At 42.4% G+C, this 27,482-nt stretch overlaps 1 protein-coding gene across 1 annotated transcript in view; it reads right to left on the bottom strand.

Annotated features, from left to right (window-relative positions):
• Positions 1–27,482, bottom strand: part of macf1a (microtubule actin crosslinking factor 1a) — a gene marked incomplete at its 5' end in the record, with an annotated part of 210,032 nt that overhangs the window by 121,197 nt on the left and 61,353 nt on the right. The window lies entirely within an intron of this gene.

Here is a 27,482-nt window from a genome sequence, read left to right as displayed (position 1 = left end):
ATCATTCTGCTAAATATCTGAACTACCTACTTGCCAAACTATAAAATATCCTCCCAGTTGGACTTGAAGGCTGTTACAGTCCGGGGTTTGAGCTCTGGGTTGTACTCTTAAAACTGGATTTAATCGAGCTCTGTATGAAGTAGAGTGGTGATACTCAGAGTACTGCGATGTGTGACAAGATGCTGGAGCACCAACAAACTCCAGAGAGCATGCAACGAGCCGCCACTCCTCTGTCCAGCGCAGACAAAATCAATGTTCTTCTAGTTAATTTCGTGTATTAATATACTGCATCTATTATCAGAGTGAAGACCCGCCGACAATATGCAAAGTTAAACCAAAAGAGAGCGTAGTACAATGTTATTGCTGTTGTTTGTTTTCATAGTAATCATTTTCTGAAACTTGCACTGAAAGTAACAGTGATGATGACGTTACACAAATGATTTCAGGATTTTTTTAATCTCGACGTACAAGATTCATGTAGTGATGTGGAGTTTATACGGTTTATCTCTGTATATCAATATAGAATCTCTGAGGTCACAGATGCAAAGTTTTTTTGAAAATATAAACACTCCATAATTATCATGTTTTACAGCCTTTCAGCCTCATAGTAATGTTGATAGTTTCTCTGACATGTAAAAGTTGAAGGATGGTCATTTAAATTCTTGAAACGTGCAAACAGATGCTGAATGACAGAAGAGGATTTATTTTCCCTCCACTCCATCAAGCTTTCCGTTCCAGCCAATCAGAGAGCACCCTGCTACAGGTACGACACTTCCTGTCACAGTGAAGTCATGCTAGAGCAGCCATGTGGAAAGAGTATCACTTGTTCCTCTGAAAAATCATATTTACCTTGGACACACAGACACATACGTTTACATAGAGGAAAAGCCCTCCCAGGCAGTGAACAGATATTTCAACATGCTATTGTGAAATTGTTTCACCACTGCAACACGCCTTAATTCTAAAACCTGCCCGGGTAGCCGATCGAGTTCAAGAGGAAACACTGGGGCTTTTAAAAGGTAATTAGGTCACGCACACACACACACACACACACACACAGATCATTCCAATGAGGACTTATCAGAAACATCCAGTTGTGCTCTGCAGGGTTGTAAATCTGTGTTGGAGTATCAATAGATTTACAAAACTCAGACTAAAGCCATGACAACAGGCGTGTGTGTGACAGCCACGGAGAGGTGCCCATTCACTCACAGAGGAGGGTATTGTTCAACCGCGCGCACACACATACACACACACACACACACACACACACACACACACACACCCTCTTTCTGGGAAGTAAACACAACAAATCACTTGCTCTTTGGCCCTCAGACCCACAGTGATCACCACCACGTTTAGGAAACCTCTCACCACTCTGTACACACACAGTGAAGCACGTGGTGACAGCATGTAAACAACCACGGCAAGCAGCTACACCCCGAGCACACACGCACACGCACACACACACACACACACACACACACACACACACACACACACACACACACACACACTGGGTGTCGCACACTGACCTGCACAGCACATGAGCGAGTACAGGTGAGCATTGAGATGACACTCGTTCCTGTAGTCGGGCCACATCGCTCTCCCTCCCCCTGTAATCAGGCCTTCATTTGATGCTGCATAATCCAAGCCAGAAGTCAGATAATTATAGCAGTAAAGACGTCTCTGGCAAGACGCTGCGTCCACGTATTCAAAACTGAAAGCCGCAGGGTGAGTATGAGAGCGGCGGGAGAGCTCCGGCAGGTACTACCAGTTTGAGGAATCTCTTCTGGTTTCCCACGGTGTGATTTCTCTGCGGCCCACCCGCTCCCTCTCTCCTGGCCATGTCGTCCTCTGTCCAGCCCCCGGCCCTCTCCCCACGTCCCTCGCACTCGTCCACAGCAGCAGTTGCTCTCACACGTGTGTGTCAAAGTCAGCGGCTGCTCCTCCCCTCGGTCCAGAAAAGGGACAGCCTCCCTCTGCTGAGTTCTACTTCCTCACCCAGCAGGATCTCTCTGTGTCACTCGTTCTCCCTCCGTCTGTCTGTCTGTCTCTCTCTCCGTCTGTCTTGTTTGTAGGCCACAACAGACGGTGTGTACTGTGACTGCAGCTGACGGTGGCTCTGCAGAGCTGCAGGGGTGCTCAGTGTGTTTATCCCCTCCTACAATGCCTTTGCGTCTCTGTGCGTAAGTAGGCAACTCTCCTTGCTGACGAGCAGAATCCAGAGGGACAAGGTTTTCATATTCATTTGTCCTTTTTTCAGAGAGAAGATGCTGCATAAATACATCATTGCAGTGAGCAGTTTGAGGCTGAGGGTAAAGTCAAAATCCTGAGAGATTGTGCATGCGTCCTGCAGGGATGTTTTCAAAACGACATTAGCCGATCTAGGATGATGTAATTCACTTGAGTCCCGGTTGGAAAACAAAACCTCAGAAGTGGTTTGTTTTGTTCGACTGTTCTGGTTGACGTTGACAGAAGCCAGCTGCAGCAGCTCACCGATATCTCAGCTTCCTTGGATTTGACCTGTAAACACAACTTTCCCGGCTCTCTTCTGAAAAGGGCTTTCAGGTTGTTTTTGCTCCGAGCAGCGTATGAAGTAACCAAACGAAGAGGACGAGCTCTGGGGTTGAGCTGAGGTGGACTTTCATCTCATCTGGAGGCCGGGTGGCCTTGTGACGTCATCTAATCTAATAGTGAGAGGAAAAGCAGAGTCCTTCACCTCATTAGTGTGAGTGTCTGTGAGAGACATGCAGAAAGGCCTTGCTCAGATAGCTGGGTCGGAGCCAGTTTTATGATTACCATGAGGACACGGGCAGCATTCAACATGTGATCCAATCAGAAGATTCATCGTTCAGCTCCGTCACATTTCTATGAAGCCTCTTCCTCACTGTGTCACTTCTTCATCACAGTCTCTCAAAATAGCTCCGCTGCACTGCACAGCGCCAACGCACTTCTGAACAACTTCAGCTCAGGAGAGAGCGGCCATGGCGTGGAAGTGAAGCAGCGGAGCAGCTCCGCCAGGAGGTCATGTGACCGGGCCAGAAGTCAACACGTGAGGACGGACATCAGCAGGTGCAGTGCAGGGCGAGACAGAGACGCACCTGAACAGGCCAGACTTCGACTCACTCGTACAGCCACAACACACTAAGTAGGATAAGCTCCTCCTCCAACTCCTCTTCTTCTCTTCTCGTTAATCCATCACCTCATCCTTCCTTTCTTCATGTCATTTTCTTCTTTTCTCACACTTCCTCCACAGTTTCTTCAGTGACTCGCTCCTCTTTCCATCACTAAGGGACCATCCACACTAAAAATACCAGTTGGAGCTTACGCCTCTAATACCGCGCATCATGCTTATCCCTCGCTCCCTCCCTCTGTCCCTTTATCACCTCTAATCTCCCTCTCTCCTCGGCCCTGTCTTCCGGTCTTCTGCTTCCTCCTCTTGTGATTTAATCAAAATTAAAAGTGGGCGGGATGTTTCCAGTCATCCTTTCTCTCTATGTCCTGAGCCGCTTCACTTTTCCTTTCTTTTTTGGGTTTGTCACGCTGCTCGGCTGGCTCCCACGGTTCATTTATCATCACCCCCCCGGTGGCACTCGAGGACTGGCACCAGTCTCCATCTCGTTTTACTCTCCATTCCCTTCCGCTTCTCTGGCAGCTACAAACACTGAATACTAAAGTTGGGGGGAAAAAAACAAAAAGCTTCAAAATTGAAATTCAACTGACCAGAGGACATGAAACTTCATGGACTCAAACCAGCATTCAAACCTAAAGAGCAAAACTTCCCATCAACCCAGTAATACACACTGTATCTGTCCAGTTACCCACAAACCTTGTCCTCCGATTCAATCTGCCCCCCTGTGGCCACAGAGGTAAACACACGAGGGATTACGTTGTCATATTCTTAAATCAGATTTTGGAAAACTGACCCTTTAAAATGAAAACAGCAGCATGTATATAAACTGAAAAATCAAAACAGCCCAGATTTTCTCCTCTTTAATAGTTTCCTTTAGACATTAACCGCTGTGGGGACAGTGTCAGAAAAGAATTCAAAGCACAATATTCAGTAAGACCACAGATTGCAGCCATGATCAAAGAAATCACTGACTGCCCGAACAAAATCAAACACTATCTGCATCAAATTCAACACAATTCAAGTTTCTTTGTGTTATTTAAATCACACAAAACTAAACCACACCTGTTGAACTTTATCTGGCTTCAGAATCCAAAGTCCATGTGAGCAAGAGAAGTTCAGGGTTACTGTGGATTTATCACTGACCCATATTTACTAAAGAGTTCATCTGTCCAACAATAATTCATTTTTTTTCCAGAGCTGGACAACAAATCCTGACATTTTCTCATCCTTTGGCTCGTTGATGGATTTTCTGGTTCACCGCAGTCACACAGTAAACAGAACATTTTAATCAATCACTCAAAGTTACAAGGATTTTCATGTTTAAATGATCTAATTAATCCACTGAGCATTGAGTCGTTCAGCTTTTTAATCCAGTACTGTGCAGTCAGAAGACTGAGCTGATGAGAATGTTGAGTCATTTAAAATAAAAGTGTAAACCACCCTGACTTGCATGTTGTGTTGTGTTTGACCACATCATCTACATAATATTTATCACATCACACATTCAAACACCGTGTCAAGCTTGGATTACCACTGACAGTTATCACAGGAAACCACTGTGTCATAACACACACACACACACGCATGCGTAAAATGTTAAATCTGGAGGGACTTCCCGCCTCACCACGCTGTCACACATGCAAACTGGTTCAACCCTCAAACTCTCCACATCTGTAAGTTACCAAATGTACTGTTCTGTATTTGCAAACTGTCCAAGTTCACAATGTGTTAATAAATACAGTAATGACTTAAGCAGAGTTTGACCATCTCTATATTAAAGCTGGTGAAAAAACAGACCGCAGAGCTTCATTCATCCACATCTTTCTGGTACTCTGATTCGATGGATAAACTATCACATATACAAGAAAAGCATAGTCACATAACTTTCACATTTTGGAATTTTTGTATCCAAGATTATAAGAAATAGTAGATTTATATGAAACTCCGGTCTGTCAATACATGCGTCCATTTCTTCTGCTAAACCTGATTGAAACTCTCCACACCCATTTCACATTATGTTTTATATAATTAATTATATCATTCTTTTACTGGTGTTGTAGTGCAGGAGTGTCAAATCCATTTTTTTTGTGTTCTCAATAGTCCAGTTATATGTCAATAAGTGATATAAATGCGTGTGTGCACTGAACTGTTGACCTGTCCTGGGTTTTGTTGACATCAGCTTCAGGTCAGCACAACACTAACTCCAAGGGAGTGGGGGACAGTAGATGGACAGATCATTTCTTTCGTCCCTCCGAATGTCTTTCCAGTTCATTGATATGCTCTGTTATGTAGTGCCAGATGTCTGTTTCCCTATTAATACCAGTCACACACTAAATGTCTCACATCACTACGAACTCGCTTCGTCTCTCCAGTGTTGAGCCGATGTCAACAGACACCATAACAACAGCCACTGAACACAAAAGCAGTAAAGTTCAGGATCAACACATCGAAACCACAGACCTGAATCATAAATATTAGCTGCCATAGTTACATAATGAGTGTTTGGATCAGACTTTAAATGAGCATTAGCTCAGAGGATATATGACAGAAGTGAAAAGGAATTTCTTTAATTCTGAAAAATGCCGTGTTGGACCAATGTTCACGATTAGCAGTGACTAATGAGACGTGACTAAAGTGAGCAGCTTAGGAGCAGCACAGCGCCACGTTGTTTAGTGTTCAGCACGCAGGTTTATACACAAGACAGAGCTGCTACATGGACTCAAGTCTCCAGGACGACGACAGAGACGTGACCTTATCACTTCATAGGAAGTCTTTTTCCTAAAAGGAGACGAATGAGGCTTCTTCTCCACTGACTCATGCTGCAACACCGACATCCATCAGGTCCTGCAGCATGACCACGGCGTCTCACTGTAACAGGAGATGAAGCCTTTATACTCCTCACAGCACGAGCCCCTGTACATTCCTCTCAGCTAAAATAGAAAATGTGAGGTGACACACTGCAGCACACTACTCAAACACCTTCAAATGTCATGCATGTGCTAAGCTAAATGCTACAAGGCACTGCTCAAACAACAACTGTTGAGTGAAGTGGCCCAAACTCAAGGGTGTCACTGATGTGAAATCCTCCTCGTACCGAGGAGCTCCTTCAGAGAGGATGACAACATCTGGACAGTGTGCGGGTCTCACTTTACCTTCATAGGCTGTGGTTGTCCTGCGACGCCTGCGACAGTAAAACCAAAAACCAGCAGCAGTCACAAAGTGAAACGTCACCACTAGGACTGGCGTCACCACGGCCGGGTCCAACAGGAGGTCCATCATGTGGCTTCAAGTGACTCTGAACATCCACAAAGTCTCACCAAAATAATCCACGCCAAACAGAAAGTCCCCAAATGAGCCAGAAAACTGAGTGTTCATCAAATGAAAGCTTCCAGGTTACATCTCAGGTTAGAATCGTGAGGATCCTCCTTCGCCTTTCACTTCTTCTCTTCACCATCACTCCACTTCCAGCATGAAACCTTTGGCGCTGGTAACTTCACAGTCCTCCTCTCTCAGACCCCCCCTCCCCTCTCTCTCTCTCTCTCTCTCTCAGCCCCACTCTGACGCTCCCTCTATGAATTCCTTTCCCCTGAAACAAGCTGCCAGACTGAAGCGGTTGCTCACACTTAGAAAACGGGTGAATAAATGAAACGGAAGCAAACTGATGGAAATGTGCATCTCATCTTGTGTGTGGTTGACTTGTAGTGTCTGGAGGAAACCACAAAGGAGACACACACACACACAAGCACCAACAGGTAGGCTGACGAATGGAGCAACGTGATGAACTCCAGACTACATGTAAAACAAATTTAAGTATTTGTGCTAATTATACACAAAAAAAGAGGATTTATGTCGTCTTGTTAAGTTTCAGAGGGATTCTGGAGCCGTTCGTCTTGTTCCAGTTTTAATTGGTGATGAAATGTTTGTTCTTCTACTCAAAAACTTCCTCACAGCAAAAGTTCTGCAAATATTACATCCGTTCATTTAAAGTAAAAACTAAGGCTATTGAACATTTTTAACCGTGCTGGAAGTTCACCGTCACTAATCGCAGGTTTGAATCCCACTGCTGATGAGTTGAAAAGACCTCTAACCACAAAACTGAATCGTGTACTGATGAGTGGTGAAGGTCGGATCAAAAACTAAAACATGCCGAGTCCAACATGCAGATCAGAATACTTTATCAATTGCAGGGTGACATTATTTCATATATTTATGCGAGTTTGTGCGCGTGTATCACGGCAACAGCTTGATGCAGATAAGCGTCATTTCAGTGGTTGCACACATTGATGGCTGTGTGTGTGCGCGTGCACACGAGTGTGTACCTCCGTGTTTACCTCCGTGTTTACCTCCGTGTTTTCCTCTGTTGCTACGAGTGAGCAATGCATCCTGTGTGATATTCTTACCAGCTATCTTTGACAGAAGTCTGCTGACTGACGCCGCCTTCAAAAGCTTCACACAGAAGAGGAGGACATTAAGCCGGGGCGACCACAGAGTGTGTGTGTGTCTGTGTGTGTGTGTGTGTGTGTGTGTGTGTGTGCGAGTCTCATCCCGGTGTGATTCAGCATGATTCAGCAGGCAGGGGGTCCTCGAGTTACTCTCACCTTGTGGGGTATTGAGCGTCACCGCGTGTGTGTGGTCAAGTTATGAAGTGGAGGTTTCAGTCGTAGCAACCAGGAAACCAAACAGCACCACAATACAGCCCAGGACATTTCATCACTGTCGGATTAAAAAAAACCTCGGCCAGATTCCACATCTCCTCCAAAATAACAATGTTCGCTTCACGACAATCAGCGCAGAGGAATAAATCCGCCTTTTAAACATCCAACAAGCTGCTGCGTGGGTCACATGTAAAATACTTTTTACTCAGTAGCGATGTGTGTAATTACTAAAGGATTAAAGAGAAACTGCCTCCTCACTAGACCTCAACAAAATATTAGCGGGTTAAACCAATTAAATGTTTTATTTATATGACCAGATTAACCGAGTCATCAGACAGCAATCCCCAGAAATCCTGTGAGTCGTCCTCTCACAGCACCAAATTCAAGCATTAACAGCCAAAATATGGCAAAACTGAAATATTACGACCATCAGTCATAATATTTCTGCTGAACATGTCTGTCAACCAGGCTGGATTTAAATAAAGACCTGAAGGAGGAGCAGATGTACAATAATGTTACTGCCTTGAATAGAAAGATAAATAATATATTTCATCTGCCATTATTAATATCTAACCTAGTTTCCACAACAAAAAATGGAACGTTAAGATTTTCAGTGGCTCGTCACTGTTACATGATGAGCCACAGTGGTTATGAACAAAAGAAGTTACTGAGGCTTGAATACAACATCATATTTTATCATTTACACTGTACAGTGGACACAAAAGCCAGTACAAGTCAATGTTTGTCCACTTTAAGATGTCAACACAATAAACTCAGGTGTAGAATTTGTCATCGTAATTTAAAAAAAAAAGGTTGATTAAATAATGATGTACAGGAAGAGAGGAATATATCCAATTGGACGTCATTAGTGTTATAATGACGCTATAAATTATGATTCTTAGATTTAAAATTGATTCTAAAAGTATAAATGCTTTGTTTTTAAACCTTTTTTGAAATTGTTATATATATATTGTTATATATCCTAAAATATATATATATATATATATATGTATATTATATTTTTTTGTCCACTGAAGATCCCCCTATAGGGGGTTGAACCCTTTCAACCACTCACATATAAATTCATTTTATCAGTCAGGTCCTGAAGCTTTCACAGGCAAAATGTGTTTGTTTTTTTACTCCCTCCAGATCTGTCCATCAACAATGAAGCCTCAGTGAAAAGGTAAACACAATCTCTCCTGATTTATTTCAGAGATCTTAGATTACAGTGATTGGAGGCAGAAGAGAAGAAGAATGTCTCTTTATGCTGCAGATCTTATTTTTATCAGAGTCCCGTCAACTGTTACTAATCATTAAATATACGACACAATGTCTGCTTACAAGATTAACCAGCAGTAATCAGGTCAGCATCTGCAACATGTTTCCTTAACTAATTGACCGACCTAATCTAATTTTAGATGTTATTTGCGATATAAAACATTCGGTAATGCTGTCGGGCCTGAATATGAGTGGATATGAGTGCTATGCAGCCATGCAGCCAAGTTATTGTTACTGTAAAATAAACTACTAAACTCTACATTCATTTCAGTAAATAGTTCTTTTCAGTAAACACAGACTCAAAAGTGGTTTGTTCGAGTTACAGTCTCATTTTCCATGCTGCTGGCTAGAAATCAAAGTTTTTAGAAAAGAAAAAAATAATTTAAAAGATAATTATATTGAATTCAACTTTAACTTGACGCTACGCAATAAAGAAATCTAAATAAATTGGAGATCTTTTTTTAATTTACTTTTGTTTGTTAAGTTTTGGTTGTTAATTGCTGCTATTACTTTAGTCAAACTCTCCCGAAGTTTATATTTGCGCTCTCTGTTTGTTCCATTTGTTCCTAACCCAACAATATATGCCAACTGTGATGGTTCCCTAAATAAAGGTGCTTTCTACCTCTGAGGCACATGTAAATATATGTATTTCCAAGTCCTTTCTCTCCCCAGTATATTTGCCATACGCATGTTTTTGTGTGCTTGAGAGGGAGAAATCCACAGAATCTAATCAAAGGATGTTTAAAGTGAAAAACGGAGCTCCACATTATTCATTATTAAAGTTTCATTATTAAGAGCAGCATTACCCAGAGTCCTTTCTGTACCAACAAAGTGGATGCTCTTTGAGAACTATTAGAAGAAATAAGCAATATAAAAAGAGCGTACATGCAAAATTAAAAAAAGAATACAGAGGAGCAGCGCGTTAGAGAGAAGAGGCTGAGCAGGACAATCAGCAACTCCAGTCTCGAGTGTGTTGAATGTGTTGTCGCCACTAAGGGGCAGAAGAGACCAACATGTGTGTGCTGAGCTGCATTCAACTGTCAAACTCCCAACTACAGGAGGTCAGTCTGCAGGACTGAAACAACAGAGATCAGTGACTCTTTATTATTACACACGATTCAGTGACAGAGCAGAGGACTGTGTGCCGTTTCTACCAACTTCACTGTGGTTTGTCCAGACCTTATCATGAGATCATAACTACACCTCCATGAATGTCACATTTTTTATCCAGTGAATATGAATCAACACAATATGACAAACGGCAGTAAATTTATATGAATGGAAGATTTGGCAGCGCAAACAAACACAAAAACGAAAACATCCTATACTTCTGTCACATGCCACCACGACTGACGTCAAAGCTGCTGCATGTGCATATATGTCAGCTCGCAGGGTCAAGAGGTCAGGGGTCCACTTCCAGCCCCTTCATCCATACAAAATGCTGCAAAGCACAGATGCACCAGCAGCCAGGGTGTAACAAAGCCCGGGGTGATGTCAGACTACAGTCTGAGCTCCATACAAGAGCGAGGAAAGAGAAGAGGAAGAAGAGATGGAGGGATAAAGATGGATGGACGAGAACTGCAGTGTGTGTGTGTGTGTGTGTGTGTGTGTGTGTGTGTGTGTGTGTGTGTGTGTGTGTGTGTGTGTGTGTGTGTGTGTGTGTGTGTGTGTGTGTGTGTGTGTGTGTGTGTGTGTGTGTGTGTGTGTGTGTGTGTGTGTGTGTGTATGAGCCTTTTCATTCAGATATCACACTGAAATCTCATACTGCCAGACAAGCGAATAAAAACACACAAGTCTCTGTGACTGATGAGTACAGCTTTACTCTCTCCGCTTTCAATCGATTGATAGAATTGAACCGACGTGGTTCTCTCATGAAAGCTCAGGTAAATAAATGATGTAGATTCTCCCTCTTGGGTTTACTCCTCAATACCATGCGTCTATTAGCTCACGTCTGTCTCGGTCCTGTGTTTATGACTGCAGACTGTTGTGTCTCCCTCCCTCCCCCAATACGACTCGATCCTCCCAGTCAGCATCCTTTACATGGCAAGGTCACCCTGACCCCCCCCCACCCCACCACCACCACCACCACACAAACACACACACAAACACGTACACACACAGGCCATCTCATATACTTTATCTGCATATGGAAATGATCTGCAGCCCGACCACACAAAAGAATAATGTGCAGAGCAGTCATAAAACCATAAACTAATTTGTTTCTCTACTAAAGCCTCAATTCTCTTCTTTCTACCCTCGTCGGACACTTTTTTAAAATGAGACAAATATTAAGTTTATGGCAGTACAAGCGGGGACGGTTAATGTATCGGTCCTACTAAACATGAGGTTATGCAGCGTTGCAGCTGTGTAAAGCCTGACGCAAACAGCAGGAGGAAGTGAGAGAAAATCTGTCCATGAAGGGCAGAAGAGAGGAAGAGCAGCAGGATGAGGAAAAGGACAGTCACGTCACAGTGCTGAGCGTTGTAACCTTGGACATCCAGGTTTCAACTACATTAGAACAAATATTACAGCGCTCCTCCTCCTCTTCCTCCTCATCCTCTTCCTCCCTCCTCGGGCTCTCTTACTAAGAATTCTAAGCTGAGCTCTGTTACCTTCACAGAGATTGTTTACATAAATAGTTTGAGGATCCGTGTTATGAGGATCATCTCGGATCATATTTTACATGACACATGCAAAGCCTGATTATTTTCATCGCTGTATACATGATGGTCACACTTAAATTCAATTAAGGACGCACTGATTAAATAATGAGATGATCGATGGAGAAAAGTTAGATAATAATATTCTATTATGCATTAGAGCTTTAGTTTTGAAGACCAGATTCTTGAATGCAGCTTCATGAAAGTTACTTTTTTTCTGTTTTTGTCAACATTTAGTAGGAAATCAACAGGATACTTTATGTTTGAGGGCTTCGATCAGAACAAATCAGAAAAATAAGATTTGGAAGAAGAACTCAACATTTTCTGACACCTTAAAGTCAAAACCAAACAATAAAAAACACCATCAAAGTAACCCAGACAGGAGATAACTAATGGCTGCAGCCGTGGTTTTCGTGTAATACAGGATGTACATTCATGTCTCAGACATTATCCGGAATTCAAAATCCAGCCAGGATTCAAGTGTGCATGTAAATACACATGTTAAAAAAACTCACAGCTTTTCAAGTTCTCTTTAACTACCAGTGTGAAAGCCAGAAAGGACATGATATAATGTCATGATAATGATAATGATATAATACATTTCTGCCAGCATACAACTGAAGTACAGCTTTGTGACGAGAAGCGACCGTATTTATATGTGAATGAAAGTTTTTTGGAGACTGCAGTCATCATCACACAGCTGCATGTGTTGTGACCGTGAAACATGACGATTTGCTGCCAGCCACCCACAGTTTCCCGACAGCTGCGAGGACCTTGACATCCATCCAGGCGAAAACATCAGAAATACTTCCTGGAAGGAAACTGAATCATCCACCGAGGCCTGACCTGCCATCAGAACCTTCCATCCTGGGACTGACCCGCTCAGAGACCAGTACCAGGATGTTTCACATGTGCATGAAGGTTTTGAGACTGAAGAAGAGCTACTTTCCTGCTTGCACTGCAGAGATAGAAAGTCAATGTAAATTCTGTAAGTTGGAGCCACTTTGAAAGGCATCCAAAAATCAACAAACATCTCAGAGGCTACTTGCTTCTCTACAGTACCAAAGTCTGCCGTTAGGGGGCAAACTGGGCTCAGTTACTCAGCTGCAGGACTCCACTTTTCTCCAGAGATGCAGCAAAGATTATCCAACATTTTTTTCAGTCAAAAACAAAGTTGAGTGCCACGCTTGAATCCAGAAACTGTGAAGTTTAGTTCTAAACAGGCTTGATGTGTTAACTGGAGTTGCAGCTACAGACGGAAACGACAGGAAATTATCATAATGAATCCTTCAAGGAGAATGCAAATGCTGAGGATGAGAACAGGGAGTGACGGATCTGCTCCACCCAGAAGAACTTATTTGGCATCGCTGGGTCAAAAAGGCGTGAGCAGTGGACCTCAGAATGCTGCTCTTTCGGGCATAACGAATCACATCTGAGCAAACTGGACATGATCATCACTACAGTTTCAGCACAGTTCCACATTTTGTTAATGCACAATGAGGTGCATGTCTTAGAACTAGTGGTGTTGCATTCAGGAGCACGTGAGCAGGAGTTAAAAAAAAAAAAAGAGAGAAAAAAGCTTTCTGTCCCGTTTGGCAGGCAGCACCACGTCCACTCTGTTACCTGCTGAGGTCTTTTCATGTGAGATGAACACATCCAAAGCTTCCCTGTGCTGATAATGCCGACAGTTAAGTAAGTGATGTTTTGACAGGAGAGCTAAGCGGATGGCTGCGCTCGTTCCAAAGATCAGGCAGAGACAGAGCCAGCAGTGATCCAACAGACAGACAGAGCGAGGGAGAGACAGAGAGAGAGATACCCCCAAGATGCCATTAAGAGATTAAGTGGACGGGAGAGAAGGGTGAAACAGAAGAGGAGCGAGGACAAGAGCGACCCCCACATAAACCAAGACGGATTAACAGAAGCTGACTGGAGGACACAAACACATGGCAGTAGCAGAGAGATGACCGGGCAAGTGTTGACAAGCAGGAGTCACCTGCAGACAGACGTGAGGTCAGAGTTCAGGTTTCTCAGGTACGACTTTAAACACGGAGCTCAAGCAAATTAAATCTACCGCATGGAAACAGCAGCTCTAATGTGTGAGCACTAACAGATCGGCCATGTTGAAACAAGGGATGCACATGACTAGATGGCTAAATGCCGCTTGTAGCTGCCCAGAAACATGCCAGTTTAGCCAATTAAAGTCTCTTTGCTGTACAAACCGACATCCACAGTCACATTCAACAATGATGTCACATCTCCCCGACAGAAACCGAGCTGCTCTCGGTGAGCTGTATTTCAGGAATTTAAACACAAAGGGTTTTCTGAGCAGAGAAATTAATCCATGAAAAAGAAATGAGAAAAATGCTAGGAGGAGAGAAAAAAAAAAAAACTCTCCGGGCCAACTTTATCTTTGGGAGTCAAACTGGGTCACAGACCCTGCTGCAGAGAGAAATGTCAAGAGAGCAACCCTGTTTCTGCGAGCCTCCACTCCTGCATGGTTAAATTCAATTACTTGGCTGAAAAAACAGGAACGCTTTCTGGGCTAACACACCCAGAAATACATTGAGAGACACAACACAGTAGAGAAGCTGTTATTTAGGAAACGAAGCCCAATTACGCCTGTCCCTCGTCTCACCCTGCATCATAAACACAAAGGAACTTGAGCAGTAAACAGTGTGTTGCCACAGAACATTTAATATCAAGAGTATGCCAGGCTTATAGAATAAAACTGCATCAGCACATTACACGACTGAAACCAGGAATTAGTTGTTAAAAATATGCATGGCCCATTTAAAAAAAAAAAAAAAAAAGTGAGTATTCATATGTAACTTTGTTTTTTTTAATACAGCTTTTCATAAGAGTGGAAAAATCCTGGAAATCTCTGATGCATCTTATTTCAGGCGATTGTAGGTCATCGTTTACCCTGAGACACTGATCTCGCCCAATATGGCTGCTACGTTGTGATAAAAGGCTTTTAATAGAAACAAAATGCTTGGGGGCAATGCAAATAGTAATTCACTGTAAAATGTTACTATTTTCTGTCCTTTTACCATTTGTTTGTTTGTTTTTTTACATCAAGTTGGCTAGCATTATTTAAAATCTTTGTTTAGTTTCCATTAGCTTTCCTACTGAAAATCTTTCCAAACTCTGTCCTGTCTGGGTTAAATATAAGACAGAAAAGGACCTCTGGTCCATCTAGGCCTGAAAGACTCCCACCTTGGACAGTTGAGTATTCACAACATCACAGCTGATTTATTTCCACGACAAATGAAACATGATGGATCTCGGTTTGGTTTGTTTGCAGCATAAACATAGTGAGCCTGGCTGGAAGCAGGAAGCCGACAGGACCTCTGTGACCCTCCTCTGTGAATCCTCACTTTCACCATCAGGCAGAGCAGCAGCATGAAAACAGGGATGTTGACCTGTGGAGAATTAACTGCCTGGTCAAGGCTGGTCTCAGGAGGGTTAAAGGTCAGGGATCAAGGCCGTGAGCAAGTAAACCACAAAAGCTGATGTCATGACATGGTTTGATGACACACATTTCACGTCACCTCCATGAACCGGCTGCTTAAACATCGGCGAAACTACACAAACACAACTCTCTCTCAGCTGGAGAGACGACAGCAGGGCGGATCAGAGAGGGCATGCACGGATGGATGGTGGGAAAGGAGGGAGGAGACTGACAGAGAGGAAGGAAGAAAGGAGACAGATTTATGACTTTGTGACAAAGAGAAGCCTCATCCAAGCTCTTCGGGCTTTAGGGCTTTAGATAATTGCAGGTTAATGAGCAGGAGAAAAGAAGGAAGCCTAAAGAAACGTCACAATAGGAAAGAGAGAAAGAGACGGCAAGACAAGAGAGTAAGAAGACAAGCAGTGATAAAATGTAAACATAGGTGGGAAAAACCACAGTGGAGTCCACGAGATTATGAGGATGAGATAAGGACGGATAGGAGTTCACAGTCCAGGAAGAACTACAACATGAGGTGAATGAGAGACCGACTGAACACACAACAAAGTGAAAGAAGGAAAAACGTGAGAAAACGTAATCTGACAAAACAATAAGGAGTTGAGGCTTCGCTTTGTGGACGAGGTCCAGATCAAGATAAAGATAAATGGTGAAGAGGTCCAGGTCGAGGCGTCTGTGAGAGCCCAGCAGACAGAGGAGGACACGTAAATAGTCGTGAGAGACGGCGAGTCGGACTGAGACGAAGAGGAAGAGAAACACTTTAGTGGATGAGGTCAGTGGATGGGAAAAGACGAGGCAGAGGGAGAAAGACAAAAAGTGAGGGAATAAAAGCGGCAGGGGCAAAGAATGTGAAGAGTGTACACAAATACAGAGGACTCAACAGCATAACCACGGTAACCAGACCCTTCATTTTAACCCCAGCTGTTCTTGTTACCATGGACACCTCTCAATTAGGACCCCGCCTCCGCCCCTCCACACACCATCCCGTCCTCCGGCCTTTCATTCAGCCACTTGACCTGACCTCCTGAAATAGCTGCGATTGTAAAGCTGTCGGAGGCTTATTCACCACCATGATGTCAACATTTACATTCAGTCTGAAGACCTGAAGGGATCAATGAATTGATTTGAGGTTTTTATATCAAAGATGACACAAGATCGTGGATGAAATTCAGGAGATAAACACTTTAAAGTGATGGAGGAGCTCAACGCTGTCTTTAGTGGTCACATTTCATAGTAACGGTGTTGGAATTATTAATTCATGCATCATTACATTTGAGCTTCCTACTTTCTATTATATTCTGTTCCCTTTCATTTCCCATCTTGTCAAACTGAATGGCTTTATGATTCTGAATAAAAAGACACTTCAGGCTTTGGGACAAAGCAGTAAATATATCATCATTAAACTCTCAAAAAAACTGATCAAATAAAGAAATATTAAGCAGCTTCGACTGATCAATGATTTTAGCTCTATAACAGTTTTCACATCAAGCACAAGCTGCTTTAGTACAAAAAAAACCAAAACAAACTTTTTTCCCAAATAAATCAAAAGATCCGAACAATAAAAAGTCACAAGCTTCCTTTTCTGACCGTTTCTCCTCCCCTCCTATAAACACCACACCGGTCTCTGAATTAATTCGTTATGATGTCTAAACGGTTTCAGTGGTAAAACTGTCTATTCTACAGCTTGTTAAATGAATTAAGTGGCCTACAAAACTATTAAAGAACTCCCTCTCACTCAGAGAAGACTGGAGTTTTATGGGTCAATGTGTTCTGTGTAAAAATGTAGGGGAAAAACGTGATTTACACACGTGTAAACGTGTGTTTCCTCTGGATCAACTAAAGCAGATTGCAGAGCAGCAGGCATGAAGAAGGCTGTTAAACAGACTTTTTCCTCTCCGTTTCTAATTTCAGTGCACATTCAATGCTCGCTGCACTCGTCTGAGTCAAACGGTACAGTGTTTACTACGAGTGGTTCGGAGGGATAATTCATTGTGAGACTATTACGCTGACTAACAGACTGATGAGTTGGAGTTGTTTGGGTGAAAAGCAGATTGTCAGACCGGAGGTGATCATTATGAACCTAAACTAGTATTGCAATATGTTTGAAGATATAATCATGAAAAATATTTGACATATCCGCTTTTCCAGGTTATAATGTTTTAGCGGCAAGTACAAGTCACTATTGAATTTAGGTTTTCTGGAAATAATTAAAAGTCAATGCAACGTCCCTAAAAGCCATTGAAGGTGTGTGTGTGTGTGTGTGTGTGTGTGTGTGTGCGTGTGTCTCAGTGACAAAAAGGCGGGGGGGGGGGGGGGGGGGGGGCGCAACACCTCCACTGATCATGAACAAGAGGAGAGGGGACAACAGCTCGTGCATCAGAGACAGACAGAAGCTCTTCTTTCACTCTCACTAATGACCTGCAGTTGCTTTTCCTGCCTTTCTACAGACTTTGCCGTCATGTTCACGACCAACAGCCACACACATACCGACACACACACACACACCAGCTCTCTTCACAAGCAGCCAGAGTCAGTGCACACATTAGTGTCAGCCTGAAGGCAGCAGGAAGAAGAACTGTGCCCAACAGGCACAACCAGCTAGAGAGTGATCAATGGAGAAGATAATCATTTTGCACTGTGCAGGTTCATGAGAGAGTCGGGGATGTTAGAGCTGAGTGTTGTTACCAGGACGGACAGTAATCCTCTGGTAACGAGCTCACAGAGCGACCACATCACAACCGGTGCTCGGACATAATGTGGATTTTTGGCTGCATAACAGACGGCTGCCTGAAGAGAGAGGGATGAAGCAGGGGGGGGCGGAGGTGTGAGGTGAGGGTAGGAGGAAGAGGCGAGACAAGCCAAACCACAAACCTAGCTTATACAATCTCCTTTCATTCATCATAATGTTTTATGACATACTTTCAAGTCATTCATGAATTTAAATCAAGTTCCCACAATAATTCCTTTCAGTGTGAACCGCAAAGCTACAAAGTTTGACCAATCACTAAAAAGTGCAGGTAAAAGTCAACAAACATTAAAAATTCAGAGAAAAAGAAATGTCTAATGGTCTGTGTGAAGTTTCTCCAGATACAAACACAATTATAAATATTATTTATTAAATAAAAACAAGCCTTTTTTAACTGAATCCGTAGTGTAAGTTATGATAGTTGTAGATGTTCTATGAAGACAGTAGAGTTACTCCAATACTTTAGTTTGCTGTCCAGCCAGGTGGAGCTTCGCAGCAAGGATCATCAGGTAAACAGCCGATGAACTCGCTAATCAGTCTAAATGATTATTAGCTGCAGAAGATAAAGATAACCGCGCCAGTGTATTTAGACAAAACCAGCTAAGATCAAAGCTGAACTCTTCGTGTTATCTCCGAGAACGAGCGAGAAAATCAGAGTTTATTGACAATCCGGGGGAGGCTGGTCTGTATTTACTGCTCCTATTGACTGCAGTTTGGCCCTCTGGGCTTCAACAACATGCAGCTAGTGGAGAGGAGGTCTTCAATAAACACCGACAGCTCCTTTATAAATACTAACAGATCGAAGCATGATGTCACCGTGGACAAAAGGCGGTCACGATGTGACAGTGGGGAAACAGAAATGCTCAGAGAAGGATTGAAGACATAAAATCAAAAACTGACGAACGAACCCGAACTAAATATCATTCAGCAAAGACATTAACACCAAAAATATTTGTTGGTTGAACCAATTTTATTTATCTCCAAGTGGCTACAGAGCTGTGCACAAGCACCAATCAGCCACATGCAACACGTTAGGACGGTTAGCCACGCTTCGGCTAATTCAATATTGTTTACCAGGAGACCACGATCTCGCCGAGTCTGAGCAGATCAAGTAGCTCAGGATCTCAAAAGATCTGCTTCCACTTAAAGCCCCTGAAGTTACACACTTGAGCCTAAACTCGTGCACACAAACACACAAACACATGTCAGATCTCTGTGTCCCACTTGAAGTGTTGACGCTGGCCTCGCAGCGTGTTTCTTGGGACTTCAAAAGCAGTAAAAATAACTCCAAATAGAACCGTTTCTATCTTGGAAATAAACCTGGGGGCCAAAGCGAAAGAAGCAGATTTGCATTTTTCCAGGCAGTGAGACGGATCATCACCACTGGATACATCTGAGTCAACGTTTCCTCCCCCATATTGCACAAAATCACCTCCAGACCCTGTTTTTCCAGCTGCTCTCAGACCTGTGCGGTGTGTAATAAGTGAGCACCATCAGCCTGCTCGTTATCTCAGGGAGACAACGCTGCGTTTCCCACGTCTCCAGGAAGCAGAGCCAGCCGGGATCTTCGAGGTGGAGCCTGGGGGGCTTGATGGAGTCTGGGGACGACCGGAAACAAACAGGAAGCGGGAGCACAGAAAAGACTGGGCTCCATGACGCTACGACACGCAGCTAAAACAAACACAAGGTGGTAGAAAATAGAAACTTCGGGAATGATGAACCTCGGGAGGGTTTGGAAACACTGTCAAGATATAAATGAGCAATATTTTCAATCATTCTTGCAATTCGTAAAAAGGAATAAAATCTTCTGACTCATACAGGATATTGAACGTTCCCTGGATGCGTCACAACAATTAGCATTTTTTTTACTGACAAAACGTCCCTGGGGCTTTCAAGATAACTTGGCCACCAAGTAGACTTTTAAATTACCTTCCAAAAACTGTGATATTAATCTATAAATGAATCAAAGTTTGGAATCTTAAAGTCAGAAAATCTTGCACCACAGGAAGGACAAAGCTGCCAGGAAACAATTAATTCAAAAGTGAGACAAAGCTTTTCCAGCTCCAAGTAAAAATAGGTAGAGAACCGGGTTGCCATGTCACAATTAAGTCTAAACACCGTAAAAACTGTGTTTTTGGCCCAGAGACATTTGTAATGCACAGGAGGAACAGGAACTGAACTAAAAATAAACATTTCTATATCCACCTCTTGTTTCCGTGACATTAATCATTTACACAACACACACGTCCAACAAATATTTTCACAGAGACATTCAAGATGCCACAGTGGTGAGACAAACACACACGCACGCACGTGGGTCGTTTACACAACAATGGCACACAGCTTCTTGGAAATGGGTCCCAAGCTGATACATTTTCAAAAATTCTCGGACCCCATTTCCAGCCGTAATAAAGAGTTGGATAAATGTTGTGAAGAGACATTGAGAAGTCAGCTTAGACGCTGGGGAACAGACGGTCTGCTGCTGTGATGGAGGCTGATAAAACCGCAGTATTCAGAGCAGGTGAATGCTGAAGGACACACTGGAGAGTAAGATCACATTAAAGCAAACTTTATTCTCTCAGCAAAACAAAATCAACAATTAAGTGAATGCAAACAAATAGCCTGCGATGTAATGGAATACTGTGGACACAATGAATGCCTCATTCTCAGCTGCGCACAGAGAATATATTTAATAACCAATTCCAGGATACAAGTTGCCAACTTAAATCTCTGGTTAACTCCAGGCCTTGGAGCTAATAAAATTTGCCGTCATCATTCCGTCGGTGGAACAAGACAGACCTGCAACATGAGTGGCTGCAATACTGAGGTTTGACCAGAAACATCCAAACTATGAGGAGCAGTGACGGCAGCGCAGGGCTGCAAAAGAAAAGCAGCTGAATGCAACGCGGTGCCACAGCAGGGCCGTGACATTTTGAGTGCTTCTCTGTTGTGCCTTGACCTTTAAGTCCTCAATCGCAGCTCTGCTCAGGGGGAATTCAAGCCCTAAATGAGAAGCTGGGTAAAATAAAGAGCGTTGACGAAGGCACACTAAAGTACATTGTTTTCCCACATCGTATCACGTCTCCGTTGGGCAAAAAAAAACAGGAGGCAGAAATTCAGTGGCAAAATTTATTTCCTTAAATGGAAAGTGAAAAATCTTAATGTGTTTCGACTTGCTGAGAGGAAAGATTCATTATAATCATAAGAGTAAACAGATTTGATTTCTGGAATGGTAAATGAATAGTTTGATAGCTTTGATTCCTTGATGTTTTCATGTTCTAACAGATATAAACAGACGTTTGTTCTCTTTAAAATGAAAGTCATATCTCATAATCTGGCTCATTCCTCAATTAGATATGTAACCAGACAGAGTTCTGCAGCCTGTCAACTCGCATTACAAGACATTATCGGCATTGTTGTTAAATAGATGATGCTGTATTGAATTTTCCTATAACATTTTTTTTTCTTCCCATGTTTAGAACAAAAAACTACAGAAGACGAGCCAGATACCCATTTTTGGTTTGTGAACAACCAGTTGAAAATCACCGTCTCACTTTTAAATTCCTTTTCTTTTTTGCTTTGGTGGGATTCAGCAACTTCTCTTTTGGCTAAACATTTTATAAAAGCCTCCCTGAATTACCTGTGATGACGAACAACTGAGTAGTAAATTACATTTTAAAAATATCTCAGCATGGTGATAGTGAGCGCCAAGCTGCTCCTTTGTGAGGTAAAGGTAGATCTTGGACTCTTTGCCTGGTATCAATGTTTTACTAAGTTAATGTTGAGGAAGTAAGAGTTCCCAGAGGTACCATTAAAGTAATTCACATGACTCTTTCTGCTGTTAAAAAGAGACTGTACATTCACTGAGCTCCACCAGCTCACTGCGGGTGTATTTCACCCTTTACTCCTCTTTCCTCAACATCCTAAATTATCTCCCTGTGGCCGTGTCTTCACTCGGCTCCTCCTTTCGTTTCTCACCGCCTTGTTCCCTGGCCTACACTCTGCAGGCACAGCGTCTTCGCAAATCATCTCACGCACACACGCTCAGTAATTACTTGCACAAACTGCACTCTGTCCTCTGCTATTATAGGCCTGTCAGAGCCGGGAGAGGGCTGTGGTTACTAAGTCAAAATACCAAAGGAAAGCATGTAAGAGGTGGCGATAACGTGGGAACAAGATGTTCTTCAGACACTCGTGGAACCAATAAGATCCTCCAAATGTCTCCAAAAGAAAGTGTCAGAAGGTGCTAATTTATCTTGCGTTGAAAACACACAACTTGTCAATAAATCAATCCAAAGGAGGGCGCTACAGCCCCACCAGCAGCACCCGGGGGCTCTGACATCAATAATGGCTTCTGTCTGTCACATACACACAAACACACCAGGACGTAAATATACAGTTTACAGTAAACGCTTCAGCTGAGCCAGACAGCCAACGGTGAGGCCCCGCCCAGCTGGACTGAGGCTGATAAAGGAGAGAGGACGTTTATCATCACAAGCACATCTGTGTGACGGGCTACTGCAAACCCGTCTGTTTGTGACACCGAGCTGAAGGCTGAGCCAAAACACCAAGATATCAGCAAGAAAACAGTCTGCGTAGAAGAGGATTCCCCCTGCTGTCATGTCTCTGTTCGCTCGCAGAGGCGGGAAGATTTCACAGCAATGAACTCAAATACAAAGATAGGAAAGTCTTAGTCAGAAGATTGTAATAATTTACATTGTTCCTAAAAAAAACTGTCATTATTTGATGTAACTCTTGTAAAAAAAAAAGTGCTGCTTCTTTATCAGAATGTAATAAGCCAACACCATTACAGCATTATAATGTAGCTCCCCTTTGTATCCCTTCAGTTTATTTTTCTCTTTTAAACAAGACCTTTCAGTTTCTATTTTTTCCATAAAAGTTCACTTTTGTTCCGACATAAATAAGTCTCCCCTTTCAGCAGTGCTGAACATGGCAGCTTGGCGTTCTCGTAATTAGACACCAGCCTCATTATGTTCCAGGGCGCTGCTGTTCTTGGAGCAGATGACTGGAGAGAAAAACGACGTTTGCTTGTGTGAATCCACAGAATGTAAGGACTGAAATTCTCCCTCAGAGAAAAGGAGATGAACACGTCGGATAACATCAGTTTAACACTGAGGCGACATTTAACCCTTTGTAGGGTTCATTAAAATATTTCAATGGAAAATCCTAAATCTGGAGACAGTATTTAAGGTGTGATGTTTTGGCTCAGACTTTATAAAGTCACACAAGATAAATGTGCTTAAAATAAAAATTAAAAATAAATGTAAAACTGCCAATATCGTACATGTTTCATGATTTACAGCTATGAAATGTGTCTGAAGACGAACGGATGATGTAATGTTATTCACAACAAACTAAACGCACCTCCGAACTGTTTATTGTCACGTGTTTTATAGGCACTGTGGTGACAATCTTATGTCTTTTCTAAAATAAAACCATTAGTGAGTTGAAATTGCACCAGAACTAGAAGTGAAAGGTTTAAAGAGGTGAGAAGTTCAGGGTTCAGGTGCCAGGCTTTGTCATTATTCACAGAATCTGTCACACGACTAGTTTTTTCATGTCTTCTGTCATTGTCACTGATCTTTGATGGGAAGAAATGAAGAAGTTATCAAATGTGGTGAATATCCTGTTAAAGAAATTAATAAGAAAGTCTTATTTGGTGATATTACAGTACAGTACAGGCAGAAAATAAGGACGAACTGCACAAGTTGGCTTTACACTCGACTGCTGTTAGACATATCAAAAGGGAAGAGATTACCAGTATGAGTGGCTACAGGCATTCCGATTAATTTTGCGATTTTGCATTCAGGTCACGTCTATTAAAAAGAGAAATTTAGGCCAAAATAAGTGAGTTGTGATGGATGCTAGTGGATGAATGGATATTTCAGTGCTTTTAGTTCAGCACTGATTCACACTGAAAACACACTGTTGTGGTTTTTAGTGCCTGACCTACGTGTGATCACTTCCTCTGTCACTGTGAAGTTTAAATAATTACACCACTGAATGGTCTGATACGGTTTCATTAGAGCTCAGCCACCGACAACAAACTAAACGGCATCAAAGAAGGAGAAGAGGAAAAAGATATCAGTACCTTTTCTCGATAGGACTTCATCATGCCGTTTGTTTCAAACTACTCCACAATTATGAATCTGGGCTCGTTCCTCCGAGGACAGAGATGTAGTAACAGTGTTAAAGAAGCGTAGTTACATGTGAAATTATGGAAACGTGCATTATTTTTGCCTCAGAACAACTCCCTAAAGACAACCGGCGAACACTAACTCACACTGCACATCAAGTGACTCCATCACAGGCTCATTTTCTATGTGTGAATTCTAACTGCTGCTTCAGTTACAAGCTGACAAAGAAGAAACTTTCAAACATCCAGTGCCGTTTCTTGACTAATTTGGCTCCTGCTCTATGTACTACTTTAACTACGTGCATGAGAGTAAGTGCATTGACGCAGGGATCATAGCTTATTAAATAAGGGGTACAGAAGTTTTAGTTAAAAAAAGTCCTAATTGTGTCCCCTGATTGTGTTCTGGATACTGAAACATGAAAGATGTCTAGATAAACACTACCTAATAAAGTCCTGTGACTGTCCACACCACAGTCCTGATTTATCTTGCATACTAACCTCAAAGCAAACACGTTTAGCGATCAGGAACAAACACCCGACGAGAAGTCCTGATACTTTATTTACTCCGCACTAGGCTGAGGAGGCAAATCACTCCGGCAACACATCCATCTGATCCTGATACGGAAAAGCTGCAAACATGTAAATAATTGATCTTGTAGCTCTGAGAACTACAGTCAGTGTGATATTGTAGCCTCTAGATAATCGTCTCGTCTTTACCATCAACTAGTGTGTGAGTCAACAAAGAAACGTTTCCATTGTGAGATCAGCTGGAGTTGCTTTACAACATCCGCCCCTCAAAGAATGCAACGGCAGATAATATACATTTTACAGTAATGTATAATTGGAAAGAATTGCAGGTATACTTTCATAATTAAAATAACTAACTTTTAATAATGAGAAATATGTTGAACGTGTAGGGATGTGGCGTGTGTTTGTGGTTTCAGGCTAAACTCTGGCTGCTACTGTAACTCCTGCTCTGCTAATTCTGGCACTCAAACCAGCTCTCATGTTAACGTGGAAACAAACGGCCTCCAGACGTTTATGTAACCCGATCAACAGGCTTTGAAGTTCAGTCGAGCAACGTGTCTGCTCGTGACACCAAACAATGCAAAGCTCGAATCGGTGAGTTGGACAACTTTTTTTTTTTTTTTTTTTTTTGTAACCGATTCCTCATGGGTTGATGTCAACACTTGGAAATCGCTCATGTAGCTTAAGGAAGAGCAGCTTTTATTTTAGTTAGTGTAAAACCACTGAGAGGGTCAGGGAGTCGTCACATAATTAAGATCAAATTACAACATTAAAGACATTTTGATGTGGTTCAGCTAATTATACCCAACCAGCAACAGAAAACCCCAGAAAGACTTTCTCCAATGACGCGTTCACACTGAATGTTTTTATAAAGCTATTTTGGGGAGTTTTGAACGTTTCTCTGATACGGTGGTTTTACCTCCAGACTTTAGAGAAACCATCAATACTAAGTGAATCATTAAAGTCAAAACATTGCTTATCCTGCATGAATCACTCTGGATAAAATGAAGGCTAAGAAGCCAAGGGAACATCCACACAAACCACCGATTCCGAGGGGGAAAAATAGATCTAACTGATTTGTGACTATTTGGGGGGCTGTGGTTTCAGACCAGACTCAGAAACAAACACAGAAACGGATAACGGAGTAAAAAAATCGAAGCCAGGCAAACCAACAGTCTTTACTGAAGCGTAACGTTGGAGAAAATTCAACATGAGCTCAGTTCAGATGGGATCTGCTGTCGATTTGAGGTTTATTGTGAAGGAGAAGGAGGGTGAAGTGCATCTGTAATAAACTGAGCTAACAAATGATGTACTATATACATCAAAAACAAACGTTTCCCTTCCTGCACTATTAAGAGTTTCGCACATGTAGGATTTGCTGCTGGTGTCGTGTAACAGTGTGGGTTCGCTGGAAAGGATTGTCGCTCTGCATGAATGTGCCTGTGGATTAAAATGTCAACGTGGTACACGAGGTGAAGATAATTAAACCACGTTACTTGTTGAGACAGACAATCATTAAATAGATTAAATAAGGAAACCCTTTGAAACGTTTAATTTTCCTGTTTCCTCAAGACACTCACTCTGTGGTGGTTCTGCTCCAGTGAACTGGGGTTGAGTGGAATAGTGAAGAGTACAGATAACCAGTGTCAACAACATAGCAACAGTACCTCAGAGGGACCACACCAATATAGAAAACACACAAAAGTACATTGAGATCCTTCGTCTGATGAGAGAGCACCGATATACACAAACTTTATCGACCTGCTGTGTTCCTCTATATCCTCCAAACACACATCGGCCAGCTGTCACACCCTGGCTTACAGGTCAACCTACCATCTAAACAAACTAATTACTTTACACACACTGCCTAATAACCCGGTCCCTTCCCTAGAAACACACACTCCTGCACCTCCCTCTCATCAAGGTCATTTCCACGGCCTGGTGCCAAAACACTGGGATCACACTCAGACGTCATCAATGAAATCACATCCGACAGCACCGCTGAGATGTTTTCAAAACCTCAAGATGTTTTGCATTGAGGGCTGCAAATACCATATCCATAATCCAAACGCTCAATCCTTTCAATCCAAGTCAATCCAGTTCAAAAAACAACACGAAAACCCACGGCTGTGTGTGTGTGTGTGTGGGAGAAACCCATGACGGCAGAGACGACAATGGCGCTAATGTTAGATTTAAAACAAAGTCAAAAACCCTTCATATGACTGGATTAATATAGGCTGAGCCACACGTTGTGCCTTTTACCGATAGTTCCTTTAAACAAAGAGCTCCTGTATACGAGAGAAGCAGGATAGGCCGCCAACACAAACCAAATACTGAGCTGTGTGTTTATAACGGAACGAACTAAACACTTATCAGACAGCATAATGTGCAGGACTGCATGTTATTGTTTTCCCAAAGGAAACTGTCTTTATTTTAACCTCACTATTTAATCAACATCTTTAGGAGGGTTTTTACTCATTTAATATGTTTTCATGAATACTACCTCTGTATGGTGGGAGTTTATCTCCGTTTTGTTTTACCTTTTGTATTAATAATCACATCATTGTTAAACATCCAGATTTTAGAGCATCTTCCTCCCTCTGATGGTCAATCATTAGACCGCATAGCGCCGACCACTCAGCTCATGTGTCACGGCAGCAATACCACAATAAAACTATGTGAATATAATTCTATTTATAGGGGATGAGTAAAAATCATGTTTTTAGCAGTAATTTTATATCCATTTTATTCTCAATTTTCTGGATTTTGGTTTGTTCTTATATGTTGCTCAACCACCTTTTATTGGTTTATTTTATTCAAGTGTTTCAGATGCGTTTTGATTTTCCATTTAACTGA

The sequence above is a fragment of the Lipophrys pholis genome (assembly GCF_963383615.2).
Source record: "Lipophrys pholis genome assembly, chromosome: 17".
Taxonomy (NCBI): domain Eukaryota; kingdom Metazoa; phylum Chordata; class Actinopteri; order Blenniiformes; family Blenniidae; genus Lipophrys; species Lipophrys pholis.
The sequence above is the reverse complement of the archived record's forward strand: the minus strand, read 5'-3'. Positions and strand labels throughout refer to the sequence as shown.